The following is a 22,365-nucleotide window of genomic DNA, read 5'->3' on the forward strand; positions in this document are numbered from 1 at the left end:
TTACTTTAAACTCACACCTACACAAGAAGACTATCTAACCCAAGCTCCCCACTTGCTGGTACCCTTGCCCCCAAATTACCTTGTATATATCTTTATATTTACTTATCTTTCTTGTGCGTGTCTTCGCCCAATAGAATATAAATTCCTTTGAGGGAAAGCAATGGATGTATCTCTTTTGTCTTCATATTCCCAAGATGTTATCTGCACAGTGCTGTCTCAAGTTGGGGTTTAATGAATGGCTATTCCCTTCACAAATATATAAATATATGCAAAAGATCTGTGATTTCATCATCTTTGTGGAGAAACTCAGTTTACTTCAACCTCCCAAATGCTGCTACAACTGCTCCTACAGCTTCGCACATAAATTCTAGGGAGTTGTCTTGAGTTACATAAACTAAACTAAACACTGCTTCTACATTCTCTCTCTCTCTCTCTCTCTCTCCCCCCTTACAGTATATATAGACACATGTGTATTTCTATATTATAATGTGTCTTTATACATATATGTGTATACTTGTATGTATAGGCAGATACACATATATGTATTTATACTCACATATATACATGTCTGTACATGCATACATGGCACACACATCTATATAAACAACTATTTTCTAAGACTATTCCTCCAAAGAGCTCTTTTTCCTGAAAGATTTACAAACTCTGATTAAATTCAACACCTTCATTTTTCAGATGAAGAAATAAAGACCCTGAGAGGTTAAATGATTTGCCCAGTAACACAACTTCTTTGTGACATAGCCAGAATGAGATCCAGGTTCCTGATTTGTGAGTTCACTGTTCTTTCCACCATACATATGAGGATTCCTTTCTGATAAAAGACCTGTCCATATAAAATTTAGACAGGCAAGGAGATCTGAATTCAAGTGCTGCCTCTTATATATATTATACATACATACATACACACACAAACACTACGATATCACAAAATAGTCTCTTATCCTTATAAATCAAATTGTAGCCATGATCCTTTGGGTGGGAGGAGGAGTATCTGTGAGGTCAAAACTGTTTTCATAATAAGACAGTTTACATAACCCATGTAAACAAAGGCTCTTTGCTGTCCTCAGTCATGTTTAAGAGTGTAAGGGGATCCTGAGACCAACAGAGAATCATTGCTAAAGAACATTGGGAAGCTTATAAATTAAATAATTGTTGAAAAAAGATCTGTGTTCATGATTCAACAAAGTTAATGAAAAATCATGAAATGAAGTTACTATTGTCCAATGAAAATGGAAATGTTTTTCTGCATGAAATCTAGCAAAATACAGGGTGTTTTTTTTTAACTTTTTTTGTATCGTGGACCTATTTTGGCAATCTGGTAAAGTTTGTGGGCCCATCTTTAAAATGTTTTTAAACACATAAAATAAAATACAAAAGAAACCAATTATAATGAAAACCTACAGCTATCAGAATAGAAAGTTTTACAGAAAGAATTATGTATAAACTACAACAAAAATGCCTACCTTTTGAAAGAGGGGAGGAAAAGAGGGTGGAACATTTGGGGTTTGAAATCTTGTGAATATAAATATAAAAATTTTCATAATATATAACTGGGAAAAAATAAAATACTATTAAAAAGTACACCTAGGTTTTAATCCTTAATGTTAGATAATGTTTATCGATCATTTGGCATTTATTAAGTGCTTATTATGTATAGGCACTATCCTATAAATTATAGATAAAAAGACAAAAGTGAAATAAATAGATTTTTGCTCTCAAAAAGTTTATATTTGTCTTGAAAGAGACAGGGGGGAAAATGAGGGATCAGACTAAATAAGGCTTAGTCTAAGATTTCTTTAAGCTCCAAAATTATTACTAAAATTGTTATTCTCTTAATTTTATCTTAACCAGAACAATTTGAATTATAGTTATTTGTGTGTTACAATCCCATACTAGAAAATGTTCCTAAGTCCAGAAGAAGTAGGACTTTTTATTTTACCTAAATGTTGTATATTTCCTCCAGTGCAAACTCAGTTACTTAATAAATGCATGTTAAGATGAATGTCAGAAGAGGGAGAACATATAGGGATACTAAAGGAGTCATTCCCATTCACTGGACAGAAATATCCCTCAAGAAGAAGGCGCCAGTTCATAAAACTAATCTAAGAAATATCCTTTAAGAAACTGTAATCTCCTTGCTCTAATTCAAGCCTTACTCAATCTGATCTATGACTTGGTTTCTTAGAAAATAATAATAATAGCAATAATTATACAATAGCTAATATCTATATAAAGCATACAATGTGCCAAAGCACTATTTTAAACACTTAATAATCATTATCTTATTTGATCTTCATAACAACCCTGGGAAGTAAGGTCGATTATTTTCCCCATTTTGCTGGTGAAGAAACTGAGTCACGCAGCATGTAAATTTCTTGAGGCCACATTTGAACTCAGGTCTTCCTGCCTTTAGGCCCAATGCTCTGTCCACTCTATACCTACAACAAAGGGAGTGCTCTGGACAGGAGATGATTAACCCATTCACTGCAGTCCTACACATTTAAAAAAGAACTTATTTGTCCCTGTGATTTAGAAATCTGTGCTATATATGCTTTTTTGGGTGGCAGGAAGCAACTTCCAGGAGACTGATCACCTTTGAATGAGTTGAAAAGATTCTGTCAGAATCTGCAAAATGAAGAACCAGATATCATGATTCCACTGCCTGAAGCCTGCTGCTGGCCCCACCCTTTTTACAGAAACTGCCACCCTGATTATTTTCATAAGACAAGGAAGTTACTGCTTCACTTCAAATCCAAAAATAAGCCCTTGCAACATTTTAAAAATGCAGGCATTTATTACTAAAAGACACTGGGTTATATATGCAGCAATGCCACCAGCTGATTGCCACAACTACCTCTCTCCTCTATTAGCAGAAAAAGCTGCTCACCATTGATATTCTGGGTACTGAGAAAGACTATTACTGTTTTTCTATGTGCACAATTCTTCATGACCCCATTTGGTGTTTTCTTGCCAAAAATATTGGAGCGGTTTGCCATTTCCTTCTCCAACTTATCTTAAAAGAGGAGGAAACTGAGGAAAACAAGGTAAAATGACTTGCCCATAGTCACACAGCCAGTAAAGTATCCAAAACTGGCTTTGAGATGAGTCTCCCTGACTCCACTGTTCTCTACCCACTCACTGCTCCACCTTACTGTCCTATTGAGAAAAATATATATGGGGAAAACCTGTTTCAAACAAGAACACTGAGATATTTACAACGGCCCCTTTCTCCATGGCCTTCTTGACCCAACCCTTGGAGTAAAAACTGGTCATATTTTAAAGTCTGATATGGACCCACTGAACAGACTTTCTAAAAAACAAACAGAGATTCCTGGGTGACATGTTCTTATCAATGAGGACAGTATTTATTGTGGTTAGACAAGACCTAAATTTCTGTCTTTACATTGAATTAAGTGAATAATACTTTTTTTCAAATTATTCCACAAATAAGAGATCCCATAAACCAATATTTTAAAATTTCTTTTAAAAATTCCTGTACTCCTTTAGTTCAGCTTATTTGTTAGAAAGTGTTGAGATGAATAATATTATGAAGTACAATTAACAACTCCTACCTCTTGAATCAAGTGATTAAGTATCTATTGTGTACAAGGCCCAAATTTTTAAAATGGAACTATATTACACGTGTGTGTCATATGTACATATAGAGTATTATGTATATATATGCATAATATATGAATATTTAAATGTACATATACACATTTATAGGCACATGAATATACGATTGTATGTGTGAAACCAAATTTAAAATGCCTGAATAAAACTATTGCTTTTCTTTTTTAAGAAATCAATGGATAACACAAATTGAGGAAACAAAAAAAGTTATTTTAGAATCTCATGGTCAGTTTAATGGCAAAATAAGAAAAACTAAACATTACTATGTATACATGGTAAGAAGAAATTATGAGATATTTGAACCTAGAGAGAGAGAGAGATGGCTTACTTTAAAAAAAAATTAAAGATGTAATAGGAGACCTACAAAAGAGGCTTACAGAAGAAAAGTTTCTTAAAGATATTCTAGCAGGGGGCAGAAAGCACAGGATTTAGAGTTATAAGTTCTAGGTTCAAGTAGTGATTCTGCTATTTATGGATTAGTAATATGAAGAACTTGAACTCAAAGACATTTAAGATTTCTTCCAGCTTTGCTTCCTGTGGACTTGAGAACACCACCTCTCTTATCCCTTTATGTTCAGAGACTACACACAGTCTTTTGAGGCAGTTGGTACAGGGGAAAGAACAAGATTTTGGGTACGAAAATTCGGATTAGTACAAACTTTGCCACTTAATAATCTACTACCTGTATAACTTTGATTAATTCACATCTTAGTTTCCTCATCTGTAAAGCAGAATTTGGACTAGATAGATGGCATCTCAAGGTCTTTTCAGTTCTAAATCTTCTTATTTTAGAATTGTCTCCCACCCTATTTTTTTTTCATCTTTATCTGATACTATTTTTATTCAAGCAGTCTGAATGCCCACAAAATTGGACAGCTCTTCTCTAGACCTAATCCTCTAATTCAACTCTAATTGATCTGTCCCCTTCTTGTTCTGGAAGACTCCTCCATTTGCTAGATCTCAGTTTCAGACCCTCCCCTATTCAAGCCCAATCGAGAAATAAATGTTCCCATATAGTCTGTCCCTATACCTCAAGGTAAAAGTGATGACCTCCTTCAAATTTCTCAAGTTATTTTTCTCAGAGACCTTGGAGATCACTTACTTTATTTACTCTCCCTTCTGTCAAGTTACTTTCCGGCCATCTTTTCATTCCCAAGAATAGGGTTTATGTCCTATTTTATCTTTGAACTCTTCCTTGAACATAGTAGGAAGTGTTTATTGAGTATGGGGTACCCACTAAGATGAAAAAAAGGAGATCTGGTCTCCCTTATCTCTGTATCCCCCACCCCACCCCCCTTAGTATCTACCTAGCACACTTAGGACTCAATAAATATAGAATTTAAAGTAGCAGGAACATCCCCAAGACAAATAAACAGGTCTGTTTGACAGTATTAAATAAGCCAGGTAATAAAGTCAAGCTTCCTTCGGTTCACCTCTCCTTGCCCCCTCCCTCCCCTGCTCCCACCCCCTTCAGAGCCACTCACTGAATAGGAAGCCTTATTGACTTTACTGGGGAGTTTGTCTGTGGCTCTCCCTCCCTTTCTAGGAATTCCAGAGAAATTTCTGCCTTATACTTAGAAACAATAAGGCTATTAAATACTGTAGACCGACTGACTACAAATCATGTGAATCTTTAATCCAACATAGACACTTTCCTGTAAAAACTGTTTCTAAGAATTGTTGAAGGGTTCCACTCTTGCAGCCATCACCACCTCCCCCCTTTTCCCTTTTTTGGTGAAAGGAGGGAGGGTGAAGGAAGAAGAGGTTTGTTGTTTCAAAAGCACAGATTCCAAAGCCTGGAGTCACAAGGAAGAGAGACACGACCGTAGCTGCTTACTGGGAGTTAGTTACTCGTCCAGAAATACATTAGAAGCATCACTCGAGGTCCATTCTCTCCCTTACAAAACCGAGGCGTTGTTTACATGCTTTAACTTCATACTAAAAATATCTGTTTAGCAAAAGCTGGTATGTCACCAAACCATGCCAAAAATTCCAGTACTAACACAAATGGACATACCAAGCATTTAATACAATATATACGCCCCCAGGGCTAAGGTGGCAGTCTTTTTTATTTTAAATACAGTCAACTTTTAATTATCCGTACTGAGGGGGAGAGGGTTGGTGCCATGGAGAATCCAAAGTAGTAAATGATCCCCAAAAGTTATTTATAATGGGTTTTGGAATGCTTTGTTTTTGTACGTGTTTCCACTTGAAGGTAGTTATATCAAGTATGGAGAATTCACACATCCCACCAATCAAAATACATGGAATTGTCCCTTAATGATTCCCTTCCACAACTTAATATTAGTTACACATCTACATGGCTGCAATAATTTTATTTCTGAGCTTCCTTTGGAGGAAATAGAATCCTAGATTTTGGGGTGTGTGTGTATTCATATGTATATTATGTATGTTCACTGGATATAAAGGCTAGATTTTGGTCCAACCTCTTGATTATAAAAAGCTACAGAATTCAAGGGCCCACCTTCTTTAATTCAATAACTTCATTTTACAAAGGACTTTAAGCTTATCGGTAATAAATGTCTTTTTTTTTTGTTTTTTAAAGACCAGGGTCAACCTGTTTAACTACACTGAAATAGAGGCTACTCATGAGTCCAATTTTACTACTGATGCACATGGGAGAGTTTACTTGCTCCATTTTTAGCCTGGTCTGGTTTGTCCCTCCTCAGGTAACATGACATCATCATATTGATGGCCCAGGTCAGTATTCCTGAGCTCAAGAGGTCAGCCAGCCTTTCTTTCTCATACCTATTTACTGAATTTAGTACAGTCATCAAGGTGGTTGACAGAACCAATGGGCAATGATTTGAACTCATCTTCCATTCTATCACAACAGTCTGCTGAAAATTAAGACTCAGTGATAAAGGGACTGGGCCAAAGTCACTCAGCTGGTACAGTAGGGACCACAATTCCTCTACTTGTCCTTCAAGAAGCTCAGATTTTAAGTCAAATTTCTCATATGTGTAAAGCACCAGTCTCTAGCTAGCTTTGTGATTTATATGGGCATATTGTTCACTCTTAACTCTGAACTTTAGCTTCCTCAGTTGTAAAATGAAAGGGTTTAGAAAGGATTGTCTTTCACTCAATTCAGCAATTATGAAGTACTTATTATATGTGTGCCAGACACTGTTCTAATTGCTAGAGTTGCAAATACAAAAATGACAACATTCCTTGCTCTATTGGGGGGGGGTGGCATCAATGTTGAACATGGATAAATGAACATAAAATATACACAAAATAATCTTTGAGTGAAGAAGAGAGAAGGAAGGAATAACTAACAACTGCAGGCACTTATTTATTTTGCAATTCTATCATTCTAATTACAAGAATATGTTTAAAATATTTTCTCTCAATAATAGCAAGAATTCTTGTGAACCAAATTGCATGAGATAGAAAAGGGGGAGAAGGGTAAGAAAACCAATACTAAAAATAAAACTGCACATAACAGTCTTGATCGAGTAAAGATTTGAAGAACAAACTCAAATTTAAATGGGTGGGGGGATATATCCATGATCACAGAACCTGAGAATACTCAAATGTAGCAAATATACTTAGTCAGATACTAACTCCACTACTATAATCTAACCTTGTCATTCCAATTGTCAGATTTTAATAACAATATATGTAAAAACTTTATCCAAACCCTTATAATGAAGGACTATAAAGAAGGGGAAAAAAAATTGGCAGCTAACCATGGTACCCTTGGGCAAGATATCTAACCTCTGCAGAACTCAGTATCCTTGAATGTAAAATAAAAGGTATGGAATGGAAAAAAATTGTAATTATCAAATCTCAAGATCACAATTAAGTGATTCAGTAGGTAGAAGACAGGGTCTTGAATCAGGAAGATGTGAATTCAAGTTCAGTCTCAGATATTTTACTTGACCCTGAGCAAGTCACTTAACCTGATTTGCCTCAATTTCCTCATCTGAAAATGAGATGGAAAAGGAAATGGTAAACCATTCCAATATATCACAACAAAATGACACAGTAGATAGAGTTATTGGGCCTCAAGTCAGAAAAATTGTGTATCCCTGGACAAGTCATTTAATCCTGTTTGTCTCAGTTTTCTAATTTGTAAAATGAGCTGTAGTAGGAAATGGAAAACTCTACAGTACCTCAACCAAGAAAACCCTAGATGAGGTCATAAAGAGGCCACACAATGAAACAACTGAATAACAACAAAAAAATCTCAAGAGCAGCAAGGAATCTATACTTGAATCTATCTCTCCCCATCAAAGTATGAATTATTATTATATTATTACTATTCACAAAGGACAATTTCAACAAATGTTTAACAGAATAAAGTTTTAAACAACTAAGCTAATAAAATGATTTTTAACAAACTGCAAAAATTTGTCAGAATGACTTTTGCTTACTGGTCTGATTTTTATAGTTTTCAGAGGAGACCTATCCATCTAGACAGTCTTATGCAGATTTCTTAATTGCAGACATGAATCACCTGACCAATAATCCAATTTTTTTTTTAAAAAGCAAAAAAACTTCTAGTGGAGGTGAGTCAGTCGCCTGGTCAGGCAAAGGAGCTGAGATCCTTGCTTGACTGCATCTGGCATGACTCCAGCAAGGAGGTACCATAGGGATTACAAAGAGGTCTTACCCGATAATAACTAGTTTTAGAACAGCTTATACAAATCACTACTTAAAGTAAAATAAGTCAATTCTGTCTCCTAAATTTTCATTTCAAAATTAAAGTCTTGCCGTTGCTATTTTATAAGGCTAGTAACTCCCCAAATGAAAAACAGTTTGTGAAATTTTCAGTCCCAAATTCCCCTCCCCCTTTACATTCTGAAGAAAGAGATTCTCCTTAAATTTAAAAAAAAAAGACAAGATACAATTTGTTTAGTCGGTCGCTTTTTCTTTTAAGCAAAAAGAAAAAATAAAGAAAAATTTATTTTTTAAAGAAAAATGTATGGGGAAAGGAAAGAAAGAAAATAAACATGTTCAACGAAATGAAAATTCTCAAAAAAAAAAGAGTGGGTTAAGATTATCCAGGGTCCCATCCTACCTGGTATGACAGATAGCCCGCTGCTCTCCATGACAGGAGAGGCCTCTGTGTGAGATGGAAATTCCATCAATAATGCCAAGGCAGGACAGAGGTACAAGTCAATACAGAGCCCGAGGTCACAACAAAGGGAGGTCAACCAATACCCAGCAAACCCAAGAGGGGCTTTTCCCCGAGGCTAGCGCGCGGTCCAATCAGGAGGCAGCAAACAACCTCCGAGAGGAGCTTAGGCCACAGCAGTGTCCAGGTGTGAAGTCATAGGTCAATAACCTGGAGATAAGCAAAATGGGGATCAAAGGACAGGACTGACTGGAGTTGAGCTGTTAAGTCACTCACCCATTGCTTCTATCTAATAAAAGCTTCCACCTTTTATTTTTCCAATGGCAATCCCGTTCAAATCCTCTTCCTCCACTCTCTCAAGCTCCCAGCTTTTCCTCCCCCACCTCTTCCAAAAGTCTCTCCCCATGAAGCTCCCTTTATCCTTTCTGCGCCTTCTCTCCTCGGTGCCACCTTCCTCCCCTCCGGTCCTCTATCCTTGCTATGCTTTCACCTCTCTGGTCCCATTTTCCTCCCCTCCAGCCTCAGAGAAGAAGGCATTTGTCCCTCTGGTCAAAGTTAACCTCTCCTCTCTGCCTTGGCAGGGGGAAGGGCAGCTGTTTTAGGTAGGCAGGCTGGGCTGGTTTCCCCTTTTTTTGGGCGAGGAAGGGATGCTGGGCTTACATCATAGGTTTGGTTTCTTTTCTACCAGAAGCATAAAAAGGGGCTTTAGCAGAATTCCCAGTATCCTATAGAAGCCTTCTCAACCCAATATGGCTGGCTGCCTTGGTCAATGCAGAATCATTTTATCGGAATTATTTTCTTTTTTAGCCTTAGGAACTGGAACCTTCTTATTCTTTGTATGAATATAGCCTATTTTATTGCTAGTTGACTGTATTTTGTAGTACACAAGTGCCTTAAAGCATTCTAAATCTAAGCCAGGACTTTTCTGGATAATTTTAATGCCTCAGATAATATATAAATCATCTTATCCCTAGGCAAATTACTTAACCTCTCAGGCTCAGTTTCTTCTTCTGTAAAATGAGGGGATTGAGTTCCTCTCTATTCCAAATTCATGCTTTTAGGATCTAAGATAGTGATGGTTCCATGATTCTAAGCCAGATAACAACATACCAATGATTATGTAATATGTTTTTTGCCACAACCAGAAGATTGGGATTGCTGGAAGCATTTCTGAATTTTCCAAATGCAGTAAAGTCCATTGTGGACTCAGCCTATTTTCCATAGTTACTTGGGAGGGGGGAGAAAGGATATATCGACATATGTATACACCATTCAAACAAGTAATCCCCTAGTTGTATTCCAGAGCCTATTCCTATTATCTTTCATCCTCTTTGTTTTTGCAGTGTCAATGGTTAGGCCAGTCTCATAGATTATGAATTACATTCCTTTTCTCTGGACCTCTCAGAACTCTGGTGAATGTCTTGTAAAAAGAACCTGCTCTTCACGTCTTGTTTAAGGACGATCCTGCTTTCTGCACTGGTTATACTGGGCAGTTTCATGGCACAAGGGATAGAGTATTGGGCCTAGAATTAATCCAGATTTGCTGTAAAATAGGGATACAAATAGGACTTACCTCATCGGGTTGCTTCATAGTACTGAAACTCTTGGTATCCAGTGGGTGTTATATACATGCTGGCTATTATATTTATTGGTCAGAGGATCAAGGGGTCAAGAGTGAGGAAAGGGAATCACCTACTTTGCTACTTAGAGAATTAGAGGAAGAATGCTGAGAGATTATATCAATAAACATTAAGGATACAAATAAGGAAAAGAAAGTTCCTGCCCCAAAGAAGCTTACAATCTAATGGGGAAGATAATATACTCCTCCCCAGAAAATTAGCTAAAAGGGAGGATTAGGTTTCCAATCTAATAAATTAATAAAAATAAAAGCTAAAGGTGAGATTGAGTTTACAATCTAATGGGGATCAAAACATTCGTAAAAAATAATAAAAATAAAAGCTAGGTAGGGGCAGCCAGATGGTGTAGTGGATAAAGCACGGGCCTTGGAGTCAGGAGTACCTGGGTTCAAATCCGACCTCAGACACTTAATAATCACCTAGCCGTGTGGCCTTGGGCAAGCCACTTAACCCTATTTGCCTTGCAAAAAAAAAACCTAAAAAAAAAGCTAAAGGGAAGGATTGATCTTACAATTTAAAGAAAAAGATAACACTCCCCCCAAAAATGTTAAAAAAAAAAAGCTAAAGGGGGTGGGGCAGGAGAATTAAGGGATTTGACCAGAGTCATATGTCAGAGGGGCATCCTGTCTGAGACCACAGCTATCAAAGAGATTCATATAATTAAAATGTGGAATATAAAATGTATGGTTTGTCTACAGTCTTAAAAACTATCTTCTGTCCTATATTTTTCTTTGTGATTATTGAAAAATAGACACACTGGGATTTTAAATTCTTCAGGCTTCTAAATCAGCTGTTCAATTTTAAAGATAAGCTATGCTACAGAAAATAGGCTGTCAAAATTTGTCTATTCCTTTCTCAAGTTTTTGGTCAGGGATACTCTCAAGATAGGAGGAACATGCTTTTTTGGTATATTTTTTGTTGTTATTGTTGTTTTTTGTTTTTAGGTTTTTGCAAGGCAATGGGGTTAAGTGGCTTGCCCAAGGCCACACGGCTAGGTGATTATTAAGTGTCTGAGGACGGATTTGAACTCAGGTACTCCTGACTCCAGGACCAGTGCTCTATCCACTGCACCACCTAGCCGCCCCTTTTTTGTGTATTTTTTTTAAAAAGGGGAGGGGAAAAAAGCAAATCAGGACAGACCAAAGGTACAACACACCACTCCAGAAGTGACCCATCTCCTCTCATCAGGACAAAAATAGGATTCATCATTTGGCCCCAGGCAAGTCACTTAACCCTTTATGGCTCAGTTTTATCAACTGTAAAAGACATGGAGAAGAAAATGGCAAACCACTCCCCTATATTTGGCAAGAAAACCCCAAATGGGATCACAAAATGTCAAACAACTGGAAAATGAGTCAATAACAACAAACAGCACACTCCTGAGACACAGTGTCTATGGCAGCATTCAAACTCAGATCATCTTGACTCCTAAGTCCACAGAGTCATCATGTGTTTGTGGACTTTCCTACCAATACAATAATTGCCAATATGAATATATTGGAATACATATGTAAATTTGGGCAACCATATATGGTTTACACCTCATCTGTGAGAAAATCTCTAAGATCCCTTCCAAGTCTAAAACCAGGATTATATAATTTTTCAGTATCTAGGTAAGTATACTTTTTGATGATGAATCCATTTTTTTAGGTGTGTATATTGACATCAATAGAAAACAAACGTAAGCTGAGCTATAATCACTTTTTTATTATATAAATCTAGGGGGCAGCTAGGTGGCGCAGTGTATAAAGCCCCAGGCCCTGGGGTCAGGAGTACCTGAGTTCAAATCTCCCCTCAGACACTTAATAATTACCTAGCTGCGTGGTCTTGGGCAAGCCACTTAACCCCAATGTCTTGCAAAAACCTAAAGTAAATAAATAAAATAAAATCTAAAAGTTCATTAATTATGTTTTCTTTAAATCTTAAAATGTTATATTAGTCTGAGGCCACTTTTAATAACTAGAACTGCAAGGATGAGATCATCAACAACAGAAACAAAATTTTTTTCTTAATGAAATGCAATTTTGAATTAACTTTTCAATATAAGAGATAGCTACTGTAAACTGAGAACTAATTAAGTCATAAAATTTGCAAACACATTCAAGTTCATACGTATTGAGTAAAGAAATATTCACAGATTGTTTAATGTCATTTATGAAAATAACAGATGTCAAAAATTGCAATAAAATTGATCACAGGAATAAAGAACATCCAAGTATGAATTACCTAAGCAGAGGTAGTGAATATCTATCTCCAGTCCTTTGTAGTTTCTTTCAAATAATCTTAATATCAAGGTAATTTTAACTGTTGAGTTTAAAACCTCTGGCTAGTAGATAGACATCAATCTGACCTCATATCCAGGATTTGCCATTCTTTACCTATATGTCTATTTCATTGGTCTAGGCCATAATTGCCTCATCTTCTAGAATCTGAAGTCCCTTCCAGTCCTAAATTTGAGCCTATAATCCTTCCATAAAGCCAACTAAAACAAATTCTAAGACTTAAGGGTTGAATCAGTCAATGTCTGCTGATAAGAGATTTTTTTTTTCCTAAAGAAAGTCCCTCTACTGAATCATTGAAAGTCATTTAAGTACCTGGATTTATAAGGGATTGCTGTAATGATAAGGCCAGTTTTCATTAGCAAAAGGGGAGAAATTCTTTCCTAACTTTGAATAACTTAACTCTAAATTGATCCATTGTTTGAGAATTCAAAAATAGCAAACTAATATTTTGAGTTTCTTATGCTCCTTTGCTGAAATAGTCTAAACAACTTCCAAGATATCTGCTTCAGAAGTAACTTTGGTAAGTAAAAGCCTTATTCATTTTTCTGACCTAACTGCAAAGATAGTAACTAGGAAATAATAATCATAAGGCAGTAAGTGTTTTAAGATAAAGTAGAAAGTCCAGGCTCTAGTTGCTAATATAGACATTAGGTAACTTTTTGGCTATATAACCTTGGACAAAATTTGCTTTACTCTGACCTCAGTTTCCTCGTGAGATCCATGGTGCCACAAAGATTGCCTAGATCTAGCTCTTCCAAGATCTAAATCCTGATTCTATTTAAAACACTTAATCAAAATTTAGAGTACTATAATATTATTTGTTAGTATTATCAAGTCCAGTAAAATTGCAGATTATTTTGTGGAAATGATTATCTTGAAGATATTAATGACTTAACTTACTTGGAGATAATTTATTTGGTAAACTCAGTTGTACATAATAAAGATAAGAGGCAAGCCCCTTTGCTTCCCCCTTAAAAAAAAAAAGGAATTTAGAGCAGCCAAAATTAAATCTTCCTTCATCAAAGCTCTTGAACTTAACTTACAGAACTTCTCAATCCCTCTCTCTCTCTCACACAGAATCTAGTTATTCTAACATCAGATACACATGTACAGATCAGTCATTCCATTTTTGAGTCTACACCTGAGAAATGTAAATTAGAAGGTGAGGAGGAAATATAAAGATAGTGGCAGCACACTAAAGACAGATGGAAGCCAGATAGGAGCTGGAAAAACTAGAGAAAACAGACATCAGAAATGAAAAACAAGATCAGGGTCATTTATTTCATTCACACCTCAGAGGGTCCTGTGGGCATGGCTATAATGTAGCCAACCACAATAATAAATGTTAACAAGGATGTCCCTAAGACAATCCCCCCCAAAAAAGGATTAATGAATTAATTAATTAATGGGGAATGAGATATATAGTGTTTTACTGTGAGAGTAAAGATGGCCAATGAGACTGGAAATATCAGTTGGAGAGAACTATGTCAATGCAAAGAGGTCAGGAGTCAGAATTGAAGAGCTGTTGACAAGTATGAAATAGCAAGATTTGGCAACTACTTAGATATGGGAAGGAAGAACTGGGATATAAACAAAACAGACAGGGAGAGGAAAAAAGAAGAAAATTTCTAGTAAGGCTAGGTCTGAATAAAAGGACTCACTAAACACAGGACAAAAAAGGCCACATGGTTTCAAAAAAAGATAAAATGAGGAAAAGAGGAACCTGAGATAGAAAAAATTCACACAAATTCTGCCTTTAAGAAAGTGACTGGTTGTTCTGAAACAGCCTAACAGAAAAAGTAACTGAACTTGAAATCAAAACACCCCAATTTATGTCTCAAATCTCCCTGATTTGGAGGCCAGGGGATCTCTTGAGCCTCAGTTTCTCATCTGACAAATGGTTTCAAGAATACAACACTAACTGCTGCATAAAGTGAAGAGGTTTGATGAGATGAACTATGCTGATTGTCATAACATCTAACATAAATGTGAGTTATTATTATAAAAATCCAACCTCTAAAAGTCTATAATTCTACATGCAAAGCACAAAGAAACAACAAAGGAAATCCTCTAAAACATTCCCAGGAAATTAAGACTAAGGTGTTGCCATTAGCTTCAAAGTTCAAAGAAAGTCTGTCATTGAAGCGTCTGTCTAATTTACTCCCAAATGTTACCAATAGGAAAAAAAAAGTAAAGACTTCATTTACACTTAGAAGAAAACCATGCCCTGACTCAAGATTCTTAACTACATCCAAAAATAAACCTTCGGGAATCAATATGAAATCAGTTTGATTTTTTAAAATAAATTTCCTTGCTGTCTTCAAAGTAAAATATCTGTTGGGTTGTGCTTTATTTTTTTTCTTTCTAAATTGCTGCCCAAAAGAGTTTGTTAATAAAAGATTCTTTAAACTCTTCAGGAACACAAGTTCAAAGCCAGAAATTCAATTCCTTCCTAGTCCTACTAGAAAACAATAATGTCTACTAAAGTGTGTCAGGAGGGAGAAACAAAAACCAAACTAAATCACAGTTAATGAATGTTATTCGAAAAAAGGAGGCCCTTCACCATGGGAAAATGGAATCAATTCCAAAAATGTTAGTGGATAGTTCCAAATTTTATCCTTCCATTCCCTACAGACAAGGCTGCAACCTACCCAGTCCTAAAGATTTAGAAATAATGTTCTGAGGAGGCCTAAGAAAGTCACCGCTCTAAGCATACCAGGAGGCAAAAGCAAATGGAGAAATCTGTGATTTTATCCATGTTGGAATAAAAAGCTGAGAAACAATAGGGCTGGATTAGGACAGAAGGTTTTGATTTGGCAATGTGACCTTGAGGAATATTTTAATTGATAAATAAAAGCAGAATCCAGATTTTAAGAAGCTGAAAAATGAGCAGGTTGTAAGGAAACAGAAGTAGTATAGTCTACCCTTACCCTTTTCTAGAAGTTGGCACTGAAATGCGGAGAGGAAAAGATGATAGCTCGAAGGATAACTGAATCAAAGGATGTTTTCTGGTCAGGACAAGAAACAAACACAAATATGGGCACAGAGGCAAAGAGCCAGAAGAGAGATTCAAGATGAGATAATGACAATGAATGACTGCAATGTCACTAAGAAAACATCAGGAGGACAGGATGGAAAGGTTAGCTAGTACTAAAGGAAAAGAGGATGCTTAGTGTGAAGAACAGATTATGGAATGAAGTACAGTAGCTGTTTTTAAGTTTATGAAAGGCAGGATAGACTTTTTAGGTTTGGCCCCAGAAGACTATAAGTAATGAATGAAAGTTGCACAGTGGCAAATTAACAGTTGTTATAAAAGGAAACTTCCTAACAATCAGCACTATCTAAAAATGGGATGTGCTGTCTTGGGAGGTAAATGGGATCTACATAACCCATCCCTCACCCCCACTGGAGATCTTCAATATAGGTTGAATGACGCTGGTTGGGGATGTGGTCAGGGGTTCTTGCTCATTTGTGTATTAGATTGGGGTGATCTCAGAGATCCTCTTCCAAATCTTTAGGGTCTTCAATAGGTCCTTGAAAGCAAGATCTTGTCTTTTGCTTTTTTTTAATCTTGTGCCTCAGTTTCCTCTTTTGTAAAATGAGAGGACTGGACAAGTTGGTCCTGCCAAGATCTTAATTTATGAATCTATCCAGACTGGACAGAAAGTTCCCACCTTCTATGTTATGATGACTAGGTAGTATATTGACCACAGTTCTGTTCTCAGAAGTTAAAAAGATCTAACTATGAATTCCAACTGTTTGTATGATCTTGGGCAAGTCATCTAACTTTTCTCTGCCTCAGTTAAACTCACTGTATAATAATGGCACATAATAGGGTTGGTGGAAGGATCAAATGCAAACTTTAAGATATAATATTAAATTTAAAATATTATATTAGCTATTATTATTAGACGTGCAGTATCCTCAGGGAAGCCAACTGATTTTTCCTACATACTATGAAAAAAAGAGCTTTTGCCTTTTATCATGCTCTGTGAGAAAGTCTAGTGACCTACATATTCTTCTGTTCTTGCTATGGGTTGAACAAGACCTCTGTACTCTGAAGTGCAACTCTTCTTTCTGAAAAGGATTCTTACTTCAAAAGTCCATTAACAGAGTATATGTCATTCACCATTGAGCTTAAACCATTAAGACCTCGACGGTCCATCCAGGCCTCATTTTTAGCCTTCCTGCATTTGGTGGCTCAACAGGAGCATTATTCTAAGGTCTGGATTGATTTTGTTTTTACACCCTTATCTGCCCCACGAGGCTCATAACCCTTGGAAGTGGCTTGATTGTGCTTCCTGGAGGCTCTTTCCGTCATGTTTGCTCGCCTACCCCAAACTGCTCTAAGTGGTTTAACATGTTGTATTCCTGCCACTTGAATGAAGGCTTCACCTGAGTATCCCTCAGAAGGGGGAGAGTCATTTGGCCAGTTTTCCCAGTTTTCATACAAAAGTCATCGCCTCAAACTCAGGTGACACCTGACACCCCTCAGGTGACAAGCTGACCGAAACTGCTATCTAAGAGATGGTCAGAGCTTTGACTGCTGGTTTGGGGTATATTTTTCCTCTTGGTTTGGGCTAAAACAGAACCCAAAATTAAAGTGATAAAGAAATATAAAGTGGTAAGAAGTCCAAGTTCTTTCTTGCAAATGCTGACTAAGCCTATAAGGTGTTAGGCAAATTTCTTCTCTTTGATTCAAAGATGGGCCAGGTCCAGGAAGAATAGAATCTACTTGTCTCTGGGAGAGCTAGGCCTGCTAGAAGCTATTTTAAGATCACTATATATATATATAAGAAAGGGATATGGCAAACAGTGACAGGATGCAAGTCAAACGGAAAGGTCTCCGAGGAGACCTTATGCCAAAGACTGGGAGGGGACGGTTGATGGTCACGGATGAAGAGAGGTGGGTAATGAGAAGGAAGTGAGAATGAGTCCACACCTCCCTCCTACTTTTAAACTTAAGTAGTACTAACTAGAAGCACTAGCTTTCTTTTTTATCCTGGCTTTCAATGTTTTCTTGGCTTCCCTCTCACCTTGCAGATTAATACCACCAATATTACTTGTAATGTATAACAACAACAACAAAAAGCAAGTGTACGTGTGTAGAGGGAATGGCAAGATTAGCTTCTAGACTACTGGAATTTTAGTCTTTTTAAAGTACCATCAGTCTTGATTTTTCCATTTGTAAAGGGTCTTGGGCAAAACCTCATCAGTCTAGAAAGAGAAAGTCTTTAATCTGTCTTCTCATGAAAATCTGTCTTCTTCTCTAGAACTGAGACAATCAACTCTCCTCCCCTGGAGGAATCTTCTTAATCATAGACAAGGAAGGATAATATCTGAGGGCTAATATTTGTTTTAAGAAACAGGTAACTACTTTTTCTTAAGCAAAAAAATAACAGGGCATCTAACCCCAAAGAATTTGCTCCAAGTCAGTCCTCTTGTTAGAAGGCCAATTAATTTAGATTCTCCCACGCTGGGGTGTTCTAATTTCTCCAGAGCAAAAGCTTTTTAACTTTTTTTTTTGTATAGTGAATTTCTTTGGCAATCAGATAAAGCCTCTAGGTTCCTCCTCAGAATGTCTTTATAGAAATAAAATATGTGGGAATATAAAGGAAATCAATGATCCTGAAATGAAATTATCAAAATATTTTAAAAGCAAATTTCTGAACTCCAGGTCTAGAGGGCAAAAAGAAGGGAGGAAAAATCCGTATGGAATCCCAGTATGACCCACCCACGGGGCTCTAACCCATATCCTAGGGCATCTGGAACCATTTTGGGTATACAAGTGTGATGGAAGGAAGGGATGGGCCCTAGTCCAGCAGGCACCTAACTTGAAGTGTGCCAGGCTGTGGGGAGTGCCAAGTGGCCTGGTGCCCCTCCTGGCAGACTGTCTTAAGTGCATCCTGGGAGCAGTGAGCCATCAGGGCCATTGAATAATTTAGAGTCACCTACTAAAGCCTGAGAGAGAGAGACGGAGACAGAGACAGAGACAGAGAGAAACAGAGATAGACAGAGGGACAGAGAGAGAGAGAGAGAGAGAGAGACAGAGACAGAGAGACAGAGAGAGACAGAGAGACACACACAGAGAGACACACAGAGAAAGACAGAAATAGAGACAGAAAAAGGGAGGGAGAGTCTGACAGAAAAGCAGAGAAAGACAGAGACACAGAGAGACATACTGGCAGAGAAAAAGATATATAGAGAAAGAGACAGAGAAGGGGGAGGGAGAGCTAGACAAACAGAGAGAAGGAGAGAAAGAGAGAGAGAGAGAGAGAGAGAGAGAGAGAGAGAGAGAGAGAGAGAGAGAGAGAGAGAGAGAGGTGAAGCCTAAAGGTAGATGAAAAGGGCCCAGCTTTTATCTTCCTTTGAAGATGGCACAGTCTTCAGGGATACAAAAGAACAGGGTAAAGGAACCACTGTTCACTCATGGAAAGTTTTTTTTTTTCATTATCCTTTTTCTATAATCAAAACATTCTATATCTTTTCATCCTTGACCCTTCCTTTCCAATATCTGTTTTCACTCCTTTCATAGCAGCATAGTGATTTCGAAAGGCTCCTGAGCAAAGGAAATCACTGTCTGTCTCTTCTACTTATTTCATTATCTGGACCAATATCTTATTTTCCTTACTAACAGAGATAATAATGATCATAGCCCCCATCATGTCTACCCTCTCTATTTTAAATGAAAAATAAAATATAGGGATCCCTTCACTGTTTACTCTCCCATACTTTACTACACAAAGTACCATAAAACAAGTCTTTTTTAAAAAAATTATTTATTGTATAAGTTTACTTTGGACTATATTTCACTACATCCAAGCTCTAATATATACAGTTTACCTTGGAAATTTTAATATATTTGAGTTTTCTAGAATATTAACATATCTAGCAACATCCTGGATATAAAAATATAATTAAAGAAAGACCATTGCTTTATAGGATCAATTTTACAATTCACCAAATATTTATTGAATATCTCCTAAATGACAACTACCATGGTAAAGTCAGTCTCATTTTCCATAGTTTCACTGTAATAGAGCTAGAAGAAACCTTAGGAGCTCTCTAAACCAACCTTCTCAGGACAAAGATGAAGAATTTATGTAGGTTGTAGTTATCAAATTCAGAACTCAAATTAAGGTCCCCAGACTCCCAATGAGTGTTTATCCAGTTTCATAATGGTATGAATTCTATATGACTAAAGTATCAAGAATCAGTTTTCAATTAACATTTTTTTTTTTAGATTTTTGCAAGGCAATGGGGTTAAGTGGCCTGCCCAAGGCCACACAGCCAGGTAATTATTAAGTGTCTGAGGCCAGATTTGAACTCAGGTTCTCCTGACTCCAGGGCCGGTGCTCTATCCACTGTGCCACCTAGCCGCCCCCACGGGCATAGAAATTTAAAGCTGGAAGGGGGAGATCAGACCTTAGAGATTTATGTAGTCCAGATTCATTCAATTTATAGCTGCCAAAAGAGACTCCCGACATCACAGATAAAAAAAGAAGTTGAGCTGGGATCAGAACTCAAAACAGAAAGCTCTTTTTACCTCCCAAGCTTCCTCTACATATACAGAATTCATTTAATCCACACACTGACAACCCAAGAGGTTGTGACTTGCCTAGGGTCATACAGCTCCAAAGTGTTAACTGCCCAAAATGAAAGCCCTGTTCTCTTTCCACAACACCCTAGGATGCGATGAACAGACACTCCAGGCCTCTACTTCCAGATTCCCAGAGCTCTTACCAAATTCTATTGACATTTTTTCTAAAGCACTTAAAATGAAGTCTGTGTTTTCCTATCTTGCTTTAAGAGAATATGAATCAAGCAATACTTTTTACAACAGCCAAGTCACCCTCAGTTTCAATGCCCAATAACACTGATCCTTGACTTTTGCTCAGCAGAAATGAAGCTTCTTGTTCCTTTAATTTAACCCTTGAGCTAGTTACCTTGTCAAAGAAAAGTACATTCTGGATGGGTAGATGAAACAACAGAATTACATGGGAATAAATCTTTCTTGTTTTATTTTGAAATACAGACTGGGATGGATCATGAAGAGAAATAGAAAAGGGGAAAGAGTGGAAGAGTAAATCTGTCATATTTGGTCAATCAATTTTATGGTTCAAAAACAGAAATCATTCCAACATCCAAGGATAATCATTAATTTCCACAGAGTGGTGGGAGTGGAGTTGAATGACACATTCTAATAACCTTGCCAACTCCTTTTTTGCAAGTCCGTTTAAAGACAGAAAAAGAAAAGAACACCCTTACAAAAAAGGTTTGTAAGCCCAGCGGTCTCAGGCATGAAACTCCTAATAAGCCTGACCTCACTGCTCCCCAGCGCTGCTCACCAGCAGAAGGTGGCGATTTCTGACCCCAGAACCCAAATTACCAGGTGCTGGAGATCCCCCCCCCCCCAATAAGACTGCAGGGAATTGATAGAAAGTGAAATGTAGCAAGGAAACTATGTATGGTCTGGGGAAGAAGAAGAAGAAGAAGAAGAAGAAGAAGAAGAAGAAGAAGAAGAAGAAGAAGAAGAAGAAGAAGAAGAAGAAGAAGAAGAAGAAGAAGAAGAAGAAGAAGAAGAAGAAGAAGAAGAAGAAGAAGAAGAAGAGAGGGCAAAGGAGAAGAAAGAAGGAGAAATCTGGTCCCCTTTATGCCCCATGCAGCCTGGAGTAAACACACACACACTCTCTCTCTCTCTGTCTCTCTCTCTCTGTCTGTCTCTCTCTGTCTGTCTGTCTCTCCTCTCTGTCTCTCTCTCTGTCTCTCTCTGTCTCTCTCTCTCTGTCTCTCTCTGTCTCTCTCTCTCTCTCTCTGTTAAGCCCTGCCCTCAAATCCCTAACACAGGGTCCTTCATAATACTAATGGATATAAAGAGAGGGACATGTAAATCACCATCCTAAACTGAGAGAAGCATCCTTAAGTAAGCATTCCTGTGTTTATAAGGAATTCCTGTGTTTATAGTTCGATGTGTAAGCCTGCTATTCTTCAAGTTCTTACTGACCAAAGAAAGCAACTGAATGAATCACGGGAAACTGGAGAAGAAACAGAGGAAAAAGTCCTAAGATCCAAGGGAAACTGAAGAAATTAGGGAAAAAGTCTATCTTAGGACTCTTACCATGTCCTAGACTCAGCTAAGATTCTTAAAGTTCTGTGACGTGGGGAGCCTTAGAATCCTCATCTGCACAATAAGATTTTATTAACTGATCTTTCTATCTCTAATACTCTTATTCTAATTATGCTCATTCTCACTGACCTAGTCATAAAGCATCTGAAAGAAACTAATCTAAATCTAAAAGTCACCCTACGGACCACTAAATATTTGAAAACTATTAGAAGGTACTGTGCTACCCAATAAGACATAAAAATGGAAGGGGGATTGCTTTAACAAGCTGATGGGGGGGGGACAACAAAAGACTGGGGAGATTTGTCACAATATTGAGATATAAATGAACTGTTAAAAAACAAGTTAAGTCCAACTAAAGGGGCAATCACAGTGCTCAGTGACAGGTATATAAATTGGAAAGGATAATTTCTGCCCTCAAAGAATTTACAGTCTAAAGAGGAAGACAGCAGTAGCCAAGGGCACATTTTGGTTTAAGAAAGTCCTAGAGGGACAGCTAGGTGGTGCAGTGGATACAGCACCAGCCCTGGAGTCAGGAGGACCCGAGTTCAAATCTGACCTCAGATA

The 22,365-nt window shown here is 37.3% G+C and overlaps 1 protein-coding gene across 2 annotated transcripts in view; it reads right to left on the reverse strand.

Annotated features, from left to right (window-relative positions):
* The window catches only part of GRB10 (growth factor receptor bound protein 10), a 270,769-nt gene that overhangs the window by 233,457 nt on the left and 14,947 nt on the right, over window positions 1–22,365 (reverse strand). The window contains exon 1 of one of the 2 annotated variants that reach the window (XM_074198289.1): window positions 8,699–21,202. The exons of the other annotated variant lie outside the window; for it this stretch is intronic. The gene's annotated coding sequence lies outside the window, so the exon portion shown is untranslated. Of the gene's footprint in view, window positions 1–8,698; window positions 21,203–22,365 lie in introns of those variants that run through there. 2 annotated transcript variants of the gene reach the window in all.

Source organism: Macrotis lagotis, chromosome 8 (assembly GCF_037893015.1).
Source record: "Macrotis lagotis isolate mMagLag1 chromosome 8, bilby.v1.9.chrom.fasta, whole genome shotgun sequence".
Taxonomy (NCBI): Eukaryota; Metazoa; Chordata; class Mammalia; order Peramelemorphia; family Peramelidae; genus Macrotis; species Macrotis lagotis.